Genomic DNA, 15,863 nt, shown 5'->3' on the forward strand with positions numbered 1-15,863 from the left:
ATATGAAGTGTGTTATTAGCTTGCTGTGTAGCTAACTACGTTTTCAAGAGAGTTACTTAATTGCAGTTGAACTACTCTAAATAAAGAGTGGCTTGTATTTTTGTGCATGTGCATGCAGTTTGTAAGGGCTGGCAATAGAGAATCACCCTCTCAGGACATGTCTCCAGTCAAAGAAGGAAAGTGGAGTGACATATTGAGTGTGGCAATCCCTGAAATTCAAATTGCACAGTTGACTGAAGAAGTAAAGCAACCGTTTGGAGAGCGTTTACGGTGTGCATGTATGTGTATATATGGATGTTTATGGAATATTGTGAAATATTTTATCCAGTATATTTAGACATCTGTGATGGACATGTGCAAATGAGCCGTATTTGTGTCCTCAGCTTTTGTCCTGTGTGTCAGTGAGAATTGAGCATTATTGCACTGACAGACAGCATAACACTCTTCAATAACTTACACTGACACGGCCATCAGCAGAGCCCTTTAAACCTCATTAATCAGCAGGAAAGAGACAGAGACAGAATATAGGGAAGAAACCAGAAGGGTGTGAGAATTGCGGGGCATTATGGAGATGGATGAAGGACATGAGAGAGGAAATGGAGGATATTTAGACTGAGCACCATTTTAATTAGAGAAACTTGAAGAGATTTTAATAGAGAAACCCTTATAAATGACAGTGCTGAATTTGAATTGAGGTAGAGATTCAGAATCTACATTTAAATGCAGGGAAGTAGAAATAAATTGGAATGAAATTCACGTAACTGGTCATTTTTTAACTTGTGAAGGGAAGTTTGTGAAGACAAACTTTGAATACTGGATTGATAAAACCCTGTATAAAAGCTAAAGTTTGGAAAGTATATAGACCTTAATGACAGATAGTGGAGTTTCAGTGTTGGGGGTAATGCATTACAAGTAACGCGAGTTACGTAATCAGATTACTTTTTTCAAGTAACTAGTAAAGTAACGCATTACTTTTTAATTTACAAGAAAAATATCTGAGTTACTTTTTCAAAAAAGTAACGCCAGTTACTTTGTATCCCACCCCATTTTTTGACTGACAAGCCTCCTGTTCCCATATTGGGAGAAATCCGAAGTATGGAGGCGTTGTGTGTGCTGTGTGAACATGATGTTACTGTAGTTCTCTAGACTAAATGTGAATGTGCATTAATTCATCCCACTCACAAAAAAACAAAAAACAAAACAGATTTAGTATTCATCAAAATTAATCAAAACCATGAAATGCAAACTCAGAATATGACGCAAACCTGCAATAACTAAATATATTAAATAACACAAATGTATCTATTCCCATTTTTATTAACAGTGTCTTTGCTGCTGACCTTTAATGATCCAGTTCAACCATACGGATAAGCAAAAATGACTTTAGATAAACTAACAATTGTGCTTTCATTGTTTTATTTTTTATTGCTGAAGAGTGTTGAACCTTCTTCTCCTGTGTTCTACTGTCAAGACGTGAATTTACTTTTCCTTCAGCCTGAGGTTTATTCATTACACTTTTTGGTGTGAAAGTGGCTTTTACATTTGCTATAAATAGAACTTCTTATATTAAAAACAATCAAGCCCTGCTCATATTTAAAAAGTAACGTGAAAGTAACGCAAAAGTAATGTAACACATTACTTTCCATAAAAAGTAACTAAGTAACGTATTTAGTTACTTTTTTAGGGAGGAACGCAATATTGTAAGGCATTACTTTTAAAAGTAACTTTCCCCAGCACTGGTGGAGTTGCCAAGCTATCATAATAATGTTTATTTTTTCAGTTTAAAAATGCCCATAAAATCATTACCCATTTTTATCAGACACTTGAAGTGTGAGGTATTTTGATAAACATTAAAACATTGTTTGTTTATAGACTTTTACATTTTTTTTTTTTTTTTTTTTTTTCATTTTTATTTCTTTGATTTATTTTTTTTTTTATTATTAATAATAATTATTTTTTTTTATTGTCATTGTTTTTATTAACTACAGTGGAAGGGCACTTTATTCTTTCAAACAATTATTTATGTAGGTTGCATTTTAGGTTTATTTCTTAGATAATATTTTGTAGATAGATAGACAGACAAATGGATGGATGGAATACAGATGCCTTGCTCAAGTGCACCTCAGTCGTGGTATTGCCGGCCAGAGACTCAAACCCACCCACTAGGTTAGGAGTCAAAAACTCTAACCATTAGGCCACAACTTCCCCATACAGACAGAAGGACAGACAGATAGATAGACTTATGACCATCAACATCACTACACCTCGGATTAAAATTCCATGTTGGAATATTCAAGGCCTGAAGTCATCTGCTTTTGGACTAAAAAGGAAAAACACAGACTTCACCACAGAAATCAAAAACTCAGACATAATCATCTTGCAGGAGACATGGAGCAGAGGAGATGGACCTACTAGTTGCCCTATAGGCTACAGAGAACTCATCATCCCATCCACCAAACTGCTTCCAGTCACAGGGCAACATACCGATCTGTGGAGACTTAAATGCCAGAACAGGCGAATAACTGGACACACTTCACTCTTAGGGAGAGAAAGACATACCAGGATTGGTGACATCCTTTCATCACCAACACAAACCCCAGACTCAACCATGATAAAACAACAACACAAAAATGGAAACACACCTTCTACAGCTCTGCTGTGCACTGGGTCTGTACATAGTCAACGGCAGCTGCGAGGAGATTCGTACGGTAGGTACAGAAAACACAGAGATGCTGACATTGTAAACGCATGCCAACTCTACACACGAGAACTTAAACAATATAAAGAATATCCTAAGAACGAAAAAGAAACAAAATATGTAAAATCAGCTAAAAGAACAATCTCTAGAATCAAACCGTTTCTGGGAACACTGGACCACACTAAACCAATCTAAACATGAAGAGTTACCCATCCAGAACGGAGATGTGTGGATAAACCACTTCTTTAACCTCTTCAGCAATATAAACAAAAACCATGAACAAATTTCACTATACAATAGAGTATGTGTTTCTAGAGTCAACCATTAAAGAGTACCAGAACACCCTAGATTATCCCGTTACACTAGCTGAACTGTGCGATAATATACAAAAACTGAAATCCCAAAAAGCATGTGGTATCGATGGCATTCTGAATGAAATTATTAAATGCACAGACCAAAAATTTAAACATGCCATTCTTAAACTGTTTAATATCATCCTTAGTGCAGATGTATTTCCTAGCACCTGGAACCAAGGCCTCATCACCTCATCAATTCATAAAATCGGAGACAAATTCGACCCTAATTACTATCACGGAATATGTGTAAACATCAAACTTAGGTAAACTCTTCTGTAACATCCAAACAGCAGACCCCTTGATTACTTTACTGACAGAAATGTGTCCTGAGTAAATGTCAAATCGGCTTCCAACCAAAATACCGCACATCAGACCATATATACACAAAAGAGTGTCTACAGCAGCACCTGGACCTCCAGCACACCTTCTGTCAATGGGTCTTGTCAGTTAACCTTTAAAAGACTAAAATTATGATATTCCAAAAAAGGGCCATTAACGAAAACCAACATTGCAGTTTCAAATTAAACACATGCCTTAGAACACACTAAAAAATTACACATACCTCTAAACATCAGTAACACAGGAAACTTTAACAAGGCTGTGAATGACCTGAGAGACAAGGCATGAAGAGCTTTTTACGTAATCAACGAAAAATATAAAACTTGACATCCCAATTGGAATCTGGCTAAAAATAATCCAATCAGCTATAGAACCAATCGCACTCTATGAATGTGAGGTCTGGGTCCTCTCACAAACCGAGACTTCACCAAATGGGACAAACACCCAATAGAAAAGCCCCCTCAGCCAGCTGGTCTCAGAAACAAACTCTACAATCCAAAACCCCAGCTAGACTAAATCAGATCATTAAAACACAGGAAAGAGAAATATCTGAGAAACTGGACAGAAGCAACAGCTAAATCAAGTAAATTAGAATGCTATGTCTTTAAACAGAGAATATAAATTGGCAGAATACCTAAACACTGTGGCAGACCCTAACTAAGAAAAGTCCTGACCATGTACGGACTCAGTGACCATAACCCTCTCTATAGAGACAGACAGACACAGACAGACAGACCTGGCTGCCAAAAGAAGACAGATTTCTGCACACAACATGAAGTGGAAACAGAACTGCACTTTTTAACAACATGCCCTAATTATACACAAATTAGGAGAAACTTTCTTCCCCATTCACACAAACCGCACAAAGACTTCAACCAGATACAACAAAAGGACAAACTGCCGTACATTCTGGGAGAAACCTCAAAAGCTCTAACCTGGCTGCAAGGTATGTCAAGTCCTGCCATGATAAAAAGAACAAGCAGCAGACAGAACCACAAGTCACATCTGGAAGAAAACACTGTACAACACACACAAACTGACATGACAGTGTCCAGTCCTTCTCCTGTCTCTTTATTGGAAGTTTTTCTCGAATACAGAATATAGACTCTATATGCTATGGGCTACTTCTATACTTATGTATATTTGTGTTTAAATGTCTTTTAAAAATGTTTCTATGCTTTGGCAATGTAAAGATACTTTTTGTACCATGCCAATAAAGCTACTTGGATCTTGAATCTAGAATCACTAGATAGATAGATAGATAGATAGATAGATAGATGGATGGATGGATGGATGGATGGATGGATGGAATATAGATAGACGGAGGATGGACAGATAGATATAATAATAAGTTGTTTTGTGTTCTACTGTAAACAAGTGTGTGTCTTTTTATTGGCTCAGAGCTGTTGTGGTTTTATTTGATCTGAGGGCTTCAGAAGTGATTTTCTTTGTTCTTCTTGAGGGAATGTGGGTCAGGCCTGATGTATGTTTGAGGAGCATCTGCCACAGAACAAGACTCTTCATAAAACATGGCCTGATCACAACTCCTTTCTTGTTTTGGGTTTTTTTTTTCCCTTGAGCTGTGTGCCAGGAACTGACTGGAAACTCTTACAGACCCATCCAAGGTCATGAGACCTAATGAGACATGAAGACTCATCCGTCATCGCACTAAACCCTGATGCGAGCGATGCATTTCAAGTGATTAGGCCGTGAGCGCTGCAGCTGATGTTGATAGAGGGGTCGTGTTTGTCTTGAGCTGCCATGAGGGTCTCTTCTCTCCTGGATTGCTTACACTGGCGCTAGGGGATACTTGGAGAAGTCCTCTATTATCTGAGCAGCGGTGCAGGTGACAGCTTGTCACTAAGTGCTAGGCTCATGAGACGGAGAGAGAGAAGAGTCACGGGACGGTGTTTTAAACTCGGTCGTATTTAGAGTAGTAGTCATTATGCTGATGTCTAATAATCGGGACAAATGAGCTTCACTTTCAAATGCACAATCTTGTTTTCTTCCCACAGTGCACGTTGGTGTACGAGTCGTCACATGGAAGTGTTAATGACAAAGATAATGGACCAATAATGAATGCTGGTGAGTTAAAGAATACTTTATATTTTGTGTTTTTAACACATATGCAAAGTTTTGAGAAAGAGTTTGTGAAATCCGCCACCTTTGCTTATGGCGACTCATTTCCGCGGACAGGTTGTTTTGACGCATAAATGTCATGTGACACAATACTCAATTAAACTGATCACAAAAAATGACAGTAAAAACTTATATAACGTCACAAAAGATTTCTATTCATTTATGAATATTAAAATATATATATTAAGCAGCACTACTAATTTCAACACTGATAATAAATGTTTATAAGCAACAAATCAGTATATTAGAATGATTTCTGGAGGATCATGTGACAATGAATACTGAAATTGAAATCGTAATAATATTTCACGTTTTTGTACTGTGAATTTGATCAAATAAATGCAGCCTTGGAGAGCAAAAGATACTTTAATTCAAAAACATTTAAAAATAATCTTATGATCCAAACTTTTGAATGATGGTGTATAATATAATTTCCAGTTTATGTTATTAAAATATATTTCGTCAGAATGCATGTTTTACATTGCTGTCAGTGGTGAATATGCTTTTTGCAACCATCTTCCATCACGCTAACCAGCCACTAACACTAGTTCTCATGCTCTGCAGCCATGCAGAATTCACTGATACATGTGATGTAATTTCCTATATATTTGCTTGATTAGGGGTGGTTCTTCAAACTCCTTATACTTAAAGAGTTATATTTCATGTATGGATCAACTTTGTCTCAGAGGTTTCTTTTCAGTTCTTTAGAAGAAATACAAATGAGGCAGTTGTTGAACTAAAATCAAACTATAGAGCTATAAATGAAAGTGCATAGCAGCTCAGATCATTCAGGCTCCGGAGAATCATATGAGAAATTTATGAGTTTATATTGAGTTCTTTGAATTTGTTCACAGGCTTTTGTGCCTTGGCGAATTTGAGCAGTTTGTGATCTCTGCTGAAACTCTAAAGATGATGCATGATGTCTTTTCTCTGGAAAACAGGAGTCCTGAGCAAACTTGCGTGCTGTTACTGTCTAGGAAGCATTTTATAATGCAACCTGGTTACAGTTGGGTACAATGCCCAAGAACGTGACATCATTTGAACTGCATTCGCCTTATTAAATTGATCAAAAATGAGACTTTATAGTGTCACAACGATTTCTATTTTAAATAAATGCTGTTCTTTTGACCTTTCTATTCATCAGTGATCACAAATCATTTTCTTCTGTGTTTATTCCTAGAAAAGAACACCCCTGATTTGTGTGATTTTACAACATTATGAAAAGTAATTGTAAATAAAACATCTCATATGACCTCCTGTGGTGGACAAACAACATTTAAAGCACCTTGATTTTTTTTTTTTTTTTAAATGAGTATTGTTGACTCCATTGTTCAGGCCCAATTTCCTATTCTAGGGAAGTTCTCTTGGAATAAATGGTACTTAAGACTAAATATGAAATCAAAAATAGTGTTGTTTTAATTTAGCATGTTTTTTAGTGTATTTTCGGTCCAATTATGTGGGTGAGCAATGAATTAATCAGTAATGGAATCATTAAGTAGAGTCAGAAGCAGAATTGTTGAATTCGGTGTGATTCCCACCCGTATTGTTGAGATTATGAAAGTGGATTGGGCAGCGTTTGATTGCCGTCCCAGTGAACAGTGTGATTGCTGAGGATAAATAACAGCCAGCAGCGGTGTGAAGTGCAGCTCATTACCTTAATTACCTCAGGTAACGTAGCGGATTAAACAGTATTGGGGGAATACGGTAGTTTTCAAGCCGTTTTAGTTTAGTTTGTGTACATTTGTTTTGCACACTGAGAAGAAGAGAGCTGGGATGTTTTGGCACATTATTAGTGAGTGGATAGACCCAAAGTCTCCGAATGAGAAAAGTTCCCTGAGAAGCAAACTCTGTAGAAGGTCATTTCTTTATTTATGAGCTGCTGTGATGTGATGGATGGAGTGGAAGTCGGGAACGGCAGACGAATCTCTCTAGAAGTCCAGGGTGTTATCTTTGTATCTGATGTTTCGCAGTGTTTATTTGTTGTCTATCTGTAACCGTATTGAATGTCATTGCGGCTGTTGTTTTAGTCATACCGCTGCTTGTCAAAAATATGTTAGTCTCTGCTGCTTCGGTAAGAGTGACTAATGAAATATGTCCTCGTCACCCTGACCCCTGTGCTTCACAAGAACTCAACGCACAGTCATTTCCCTAAGAGCTTGAGCAGGCAGAGATGCTGCGATCCGGTTGGCCGTCGGATTAGAGGGCAGACGTGAGGGCGGAGTCAGAGGTTAATCCTCTTCTGTGAAGAACTCGGCACTGGATGAGGTTCTCCTCCTCTGGAGGTCACGCGTCCATCTGTCTCTGTCTTCACTCCACAACCTCAGCCAACCACCTGTCTGTACTTTCTGGACACATTAAGGACATGTAACAATTTTGGTGGTCATGATTTTTTTTTTTTTTTTTTTCAGTGGTGTTTAAATTGTCAGAGAGCACTTGTGAAATTTGTTGTAATACAACATTTTCATTATCAATGAGCATGATGACTATCTAGTATTTTGGAGTGTGCTGTTTTTACTTAAAGGGTTATAATTAATGTCTGAAGATTTCCACTAAATTTAATAGTTCTAAATGTTCATTTTCATATATCACAAATATACACCACTTAATATAGCAATATGAATATATATATATATATATATATATAATATATATATATATATTATATATATATATATATATATATGTGTGTATATATATATATATATATATATATATATATACATATATGCCAAATAATCGCATCCAAAATAAAAGATATTTTATTTTTTTTGTTTACATAACAACTGTGTATATTTATTATGTACATATAGATATACTCACAAACAGCTTATATTTTGGAAATATTTACATGCATTTAGATTTATATATTTATATTCTTCTATTATATAACATATATTTAATATATAAACAGAACATTAATTGTTACATATGGGGGCAACACAACAAATCTAGCTACTTTTCACTGTAAGTTAATTTAATTTTTTTTTTTACTAGTTTCAGCCTTTGTGTTTATGTTGGTCAGACTTCTCTGTTGTATACTGTATATACTCACATTGTTTCAAAGGCCCATGTTTAAGCTCTTAAAGACTTACAGTAGATTTTTTTCCCTGTGTATTTAATAAGAATCTCATGCTGCCACCACAAAGACCAAAAATTGTGAAAATGTCCACTATTTAAGCAACTCTATATTGAGGAAAAGTAAACGGTCGCTTGAGACCTGCAGATTTCCCCTCAGGTCCTGCTCCGTTGATTCGCCTGTATTGCCCAGTGTTGATGAGAAGCAATATTTCATGCCTTAGAGGAAACTGCCACCTCACTTCTGATAAGAGCGTGTTCTGCGCTCTCATTCACGGCTACCCAGAACCACTTTCCCTCCATCTCTCCTCACAGGACTAAAACATTTTAAATAGTCCTGTGGAAAGTAGAAGGCACTCTAAGATAGATAGATAGATAGATAGATAGATAGATAGATAGATAGATAGATAGATAGATAGATAGATAGATAGATAGATAGATTAGATAGATAGATAGATAGATAGATAGATAGATAGATAGATAGATAGATAGATAGATAGATAGATAGTTAAGTGTGCTATATTTCCAAATCTTCTGAAGTCACACAATACCTTTGTGGAAGGAACAGACTGTCGTTAATCACAGTCCTTTGCCTAAATGATCACTTACTGTACAGTAGGTCTCATTTAATGTCTCTTTCTCTCTCTCTCTCTCCATCAGTGTTTAAGAATGCGGTGTGTAAGGTGTACAGGTTTCAGACGGTGGACAGTAAATGGATGTTGGTTCGGGAGCAGATGGCCGAGTGTACGCTGTCCTTCAGCATCCCGAAGCAACTCATCGCCCTCTACATTCAGGAGGACACCTGCAGGTAAGAGCTGTTCAGAGGCGTCAGGGCAAACAGGACAGGAGGAAGTAGTGAAGCAGACGAGATTGTTAAAGCGGCAAAAAAAAGTAATGAGTTGTGGGTGTAATATCAGAGTTAATTTGCCTACTGTATAAACTCCTGCTCTGGATGTTTAGTGCAGTATCTGCTGTGAAGAGCCGCCTTCACTGTAAAGATGACAGCCGATCAATACAGTGCTGTGTTACTCTGTTGTTAAACTGTGAAATCAATATAATGAAAAATAGATTTTTATTTTTATTTTAATTCATGTGGCAGATCCAAAGTACCTTATACTGTTTTCAAGCAGTTTGTGTGCTCAGTGAGCATCAAACCTGACTCTATTCATTAATGCATATCAATAGTGACATTTTTAGCATTTGCAACAAATGCAACTTGTTTATTTTGGTAAATGTCACATATTTTTTCTGTTATATATACAGTAACTGAAATATCCTTTAATAACAATACCATGCAGTGTTTTTGAAAGACGTGTCTTCTGCTCACCAAGGCTGCATTTATTTGATCAAAATCTGTTCAAAAACAGTAATATTGTAAAATATTATTACAAATTAAAATAACGTTTTTCTATGTGAATATAGAAATGTAATTTATTCCTGTGATCAAAGCTGAATTTTCAGCATCATTACTCCAGTCTTCAGTATCACATGATCCTTCAGAAATCATTCTAATATGCCGATATGTTGCTCAAAAAACATTACTGTATTGAAAACAGTTGTGCTGCTTCATATTTTTGTGTAAATTGCGATACTTTTTTGGAATTCTTGCGTAAATAGAAAATGCAAAAGAGCGACATTTGAAGTAGTAACAATATAAATGTTTTAAATGTTTTCATATATATATATATATATAGATAATATATATATATATATATATATATATATATATATATATATATATATATAATATTTTAATGATTTTTTTTTTTTTTACTCTCTACACAGAAAAAATGGTTTGTTTTGTCTAGGGTAGAACCTACAGTATAAAGCACAGTAGAAAAAATACTAAACTGACCCTTTTTATAAAATAAATAAATAAAAAATATTTTTTTATTTGAACAGGTATTTTATGTGATCTGAAATGAGCATCAAACCTTTAAATTTGCAGTTGTCATTATCGATCAGCAGGTCTTGTTTTTCAATGGCTCTGCATGAGAATGAATAAGCGGCAGAAATATTAAACTAGTGTATAATTATTTTCCTCTTACTGTGAATCATACAATATACATTCACTAACTCAATGTAAAGTGCAATGTCACATTTGCTGTGCAATGATGGTTTAGCTGCTCCACAGGGAGAAAATAACTGAGATTTGTTTTAAAGGGATACCTCACCCAAAAATGATCATTGTCATCATCTACTCACGCTCATGTATGATTCTTTCTTTCATGCTTCTTATAGTTTCTCCTTTATGTTATAGAATGAATAAACTGAGTAAATGATGGCAGGATTTAAACAGTTTCATTAATTTGTGGTTGTGAAGAAACCAATCTAGTATCCAGATCTGAATGAGAATCTGGTCACAAAAAAAAATCTATTATATTGTGATCTGAAATCTGCAGTGAATATCATAAGAAATGTCCTGCGGCTGAAGGATGGTGAGTGCATTGTGTGGTAAGATCCCTGGCGATTCCTGCTCCTAGAGAACAGGTTCAAGTGCAGGTTGAGTGAAGCTGGAATTGTTTGCAAGAAAGAATGCGACACAAAAGGCGGTTTGAGCGAGATGCAGAGCGCTTGCGGAGCGAGGGTTTATTTCAGAGATGGAAATGGCTGTTTTAGAGCTATACTTAGCCTGCACTAAATTATTCAAGGATGTTTAACACTTCAAAGGAGAGTGCCTGTCCTCTCTCTTGGAAACTCAACCACCCTCCCTCTCTCCTGCTTTTCTTTCATTTTACCTTTGCATTCTCTCTTCCCTCCATCTCACTGTGGGAGAGCTGTAACCTGAGCGTTAGAAGAGAATGGAGCTGCGTGGAAGCGTGAGGTGAAGAAGAGAACAAGGGCGCGACGCGGGAAACCTTTAGTAGAAAGCTTTCTAAAGCACAGCAGTCCACAATGCACTCCGACACAACGCATAGATGTTTTTAAAGAAACCGCGCTGCTCAGTTCCTGTGCGTTTCAGTCAGATGAAGGAGTGATCACACAGCTCAGTGAAAACCTGTGGAAGAAGAAAGTGGACATGTTTACAGATGCTGCAACTGGAGATGTTTTGGGGTTTCTGATGGATGGATGTGACATGACCACCACAGTTCAGTGCGTTGATGCTCGTGCACTTAGACGTTTCATCAGATTCCAATTTATATTCCATTTCAAGACTGAAATTTAGCAAACAGTATGCAGAATTCAAAATGTAATATATACACAATGATCATCAACACTAATATACCTTATTATTAAAGACATTTTGATTAAAAATATATATGTTGTTATTTTTTGTAGCAGTAATCTACATTTTGGAATGTGTCCTATTATTATTTATATTATATATTTAATATATTAAAAAAAATACATTTATCTTTTTGTGGAAAAAGCAGATATTTTATATTTAATATGTTGTTATGTGTATATTTGTATATGTTCAAATCTACAGTTTTTGTATTTAATAATTATATGCAATATGTGCAATTTTATAATATATTTTATGTGTGATAATATTTTTTTATTTAAATTATATGTAAGCATATATTGCATTTAATAATCATATACACAATGATCATTAACACAAATATGTGTAAGTGTGTGTATTTTTCTAATATTTGTATTATTGTTTTAATTATTGTAAATTAAATATGATACATTTATCTTTTATAGTTTTGTATTAATGTAACTATATAATGTTTATATCTTAATTTACACATTAAAATCTAAGAATGATTTAATAGATTAAAAAATAATATAATGAATTTCAAAGTATATTGTATAGTATATAAAAAGTATATGTATTATATTAATATTTTCAATAATATAATGTAATATTTTGATATTTTTATTGAAAATTGTGGACATTTTATAGTGCTTTATGGCTAAATGTGAAAAAAATATTGGCTATGGTTTATATTTTTTTTAAGCATTGGACTCTTAGTGAAATATGTCTAATCAGAATATGTACAGTATATTCTGCATATGAGAGAATATAGGCGCAATTAGTGGTTTTATTTTTATTTAGTTATTTATTTATTTTTTACCAAAACTTCTGTGTCTCTGTGTGAATTTTCAATGAATTTAATTGCAATTTAATAAATTCCACTTACTGACATTTGTTTTTGAGGCTAATTCAGTTCAAATATCACACTTGTAAACTGAACGGAGTCTGTTCTAAAATCCAGGATTTTGTCTGATCCTTGGACTAAAAGCTAGATGAAAACTTAATAAACCAACAAGCTGAACAATCTCACAGCTTAAATTGCTCTTTGTTTCCAGCTCTCGCTCTTTCCCCAGGGTTTCTGTTTTTATGTACATGCACAACACTTCTCAGCATGCACCGTTATCAGCGGCAACTTCCCAAAGTCGACAAGTATTAGCATAGGCATGTTTTTATCTGAAACAAATCGTTGTACGCTGGTCCAGGGGGGCCATGAATGTGTGGTTTGGCCATTGAAGAATCTGAGATCATTAACTCGGCGAGACACACATTCCCAGACTGGAGCTCCCATAGATCAGACCCTGCTAAGCAATTATCATCATGTGTGCATTATTCAGCGAGGCTATTTGGCCTCAACACCTGCTCTCCTGCTACAGACAGGTAACTCAAGCAGCCATATCTATCCCTAGACATCTAATTATCAGCCTGCGTTCATCTTTAAGGCCATTTTAGCTGCATTTTGCCTCTGGTTTAACCACAATTGCATATGATCCAAAAAAGAAAAAGATGTCATGTCCTCAACAAAGTAATTGGAATGCAATGTGAGGCTGATGTTTTATCATTAGTGATGTGATTCTCATTCGCCCCCAACACCGGCAAATTCTTCAGCAACTGTCAAACGCTAGTGTGTTGTTTTTTATGAATGAGACCTTTTATTTTTCTGTCGCTTTTCATTGGACTGACGTCAACGGAATTCACAGTGTCGTTCACTGCATGTATCCTTCAGAAAGTCAACATGACATCCAAATTGAGCCTATTGTTCTTGTGTAATGTACATTCCTGCTGTTATTTTTTTTTTTTTGCATGATTCATCGGTTGTAGCTTCTTTAAAAAAAAAAAATCTGAATTTGCACATCTCATAGTTTTTAAAAAAACAATAAGTCTTAATTTATTTTTTTATGCAACCCAGTTGGTTCTGTTGCATATATTGAGGTCCTGGCCTATGCTTGTTTTCCTCTCTAAGTATCTGCTTAACCTGAAATGACATTTACAGGTGCATCTCAATAAATTAAAATGTTGTGGAAAAGTCATTTATTTTGGTAATTCAACTCAAATTGTGAAACTCGTGTTTTAAATAAATTCAGTGATTACAGACTGAATTAGTTTAAGTCTTTGGTTCTTTTAATTGTGATGATTTTGGGTCCACATTTAACAAAACCCCACCAATTCACTATCTCAACAAATTAGAACTATGGTGACGTGCCGATCAGCTAATCAACTCAAAACACATGCAAAGGTTTCCTGAGTCTTCAAAATTGTCTCTCAGTTTGGTTCACTAGGCTACACAATCATGGGGAAGACTGCTGATCTTGTCCAGAAGACAATCATTGACACCCTTCACAAGGAGGGTAAGACACAAACATTTATTGCAGAAGAAGCTGGCTGTTCACAGAGTGCTGTATCCAAGCATGTTAACAGAAGGTTGAGTGGAAGGAAAAAGTGTGGAAGTAAAAGATGCACAACCAACCGAGAGAACAGCAGCCTAATGAGGATTGTCAAGCAAATTCGATTCAAGAGTTTGAGTGAACTTCACAAGGAATGGACTGAGGCTGGGGTCAAGGCATCAAGAGCCACCACACACAGACGTGTCAATTTGGCTACAATTGTCATATTCCTCTTGTTAAGACACTACTGAACCACAGACAACGTCAGAGGCGTCTTACCTGGGCTAAAAAGAAGAAGAATTGGACTGTTGCCCAGTGGTCCAAAGTCCTCTTTTCAGATGAGAGCAATGTGTTTCAGTTGGAAACCAAGGTCCTAGAGTCTGGAGGAAGGGTGGAGAAGCTCATAGCCCAAGTTGCTTGAAGTCCAGTGTTAAGCTTTCCACAGTCTGTGATGATTTGGGGTGCAATGTCATCTGCTGGTGTTGGTCCATTGTGGCTTTTTGAAAACGCAAAGTCCACTGGACCCGTTTACCAAGAAATTTTGGAGCACTTCATGCTTCCTTCTGCTGACCAGCTTTTTGAAGATGCTGATTTCATTTTCCAGCAGGATTTGCCACCTGCCCACACTGCCAAAAGCACCAAAAGTTGGTTAAATGACCAGGGTGTTGGTGTGCTTGACTGGCCAGCAAACTCACCAGACCTGAACCCCAGAGAGAATCTATGGGCTATTGTCAAGAGGGAAAATGAGAAACAAGAGACCAAAAAATGCAAGATGATCTTGAGGCCACTGTCAAAGAAACCTTGGCTTCCATACCACCTCAGCAGTGCCACAAACTGATCACCCTCCATGCCACGCCGAATTGAGGCAGTAATTAAAGCAAAAGGAGCCCCTACCAAGTATTGTGTACATGTACAGTAAATGAACATACTTTCCAGAAGGCCAACAATTCACTAAAAATGTTTTTTTTTTTTTTATTGGTCTTCTAGAAGTATTCTAATTTGTTAAATGTGAGCCAAAATCATCACAATTAAAAGAACCAAAGACTTAAATTTCTACAGTCTGTGTACACTGAATTTATTTAATACACGAGTTTCACAATTTGAGGTGAATTACTGAAATAAATTAACTTTCCACGACATTCTAATTTATTGAGATGCACCTGTAATATTGAAAGTTAAGTGGGTTTTAAATGCCATCATGTTGACTCTACAGAAGTCAGCCTTTCGGGAAACCAAGGAGTCAAGTTTAAAGTAATTATGTCCATTGAGCCCCCTTCTGGACTCTCTTGTAACTAAATAATTTTAAGATCAAAGTGATCTTTCTCCATTTAAAAAGTGCCGCTATTCAAAGCTAGCAATAAAATAGCAGACTTTATTATAATAGATTTTTTGCCAGTGTCTATCTTTATTTATGAAATTGATACAATGAAAATAAATATATTTTAATTCTTTGATTTAAATATTTTTGTAAGACAAAAAGCATGCAATTTACTGTGATGTTTTGCCAGGCCATGCGCAGTAATGTATTTATTTATTGTAAGAACTTTTCAGACAAGCATGAAATTATCTCCTACCCACCCCACACCCTCCTGACCCCCACCCCTCCCTCTCCCCGTTCTGAAGTCTTACAATAAACATGTCATTATTAAGCAAATATCATTATTTCATTA

General features: G+C 35.9%; 1 pseudogene; it reads left to right on the forward strand.

Moving 5' to 3' along the window:
* The window catches only part of LOC109073120, a 126,111-nt pseudogene that overhangs the window by 54,547 nt on the left and 55,701 nt on the right, over positions 1–15,863 (forward strand).

Source organism: Cyprinus carpio, chromosome A1 (genome assembly GCF_018340385.1).
Source record: "Cyprinus carpio isolate SPL01 chromosome A1, ASM1834038v1, whole genome shotgun sequence".
Classification (NCBI taxonomy): Eukaryota; Metazoa; Chordata; class Actinopteri; order Cypriniformes; family Cyprinidae; genus Cyprinus; species Cyprinus carpio.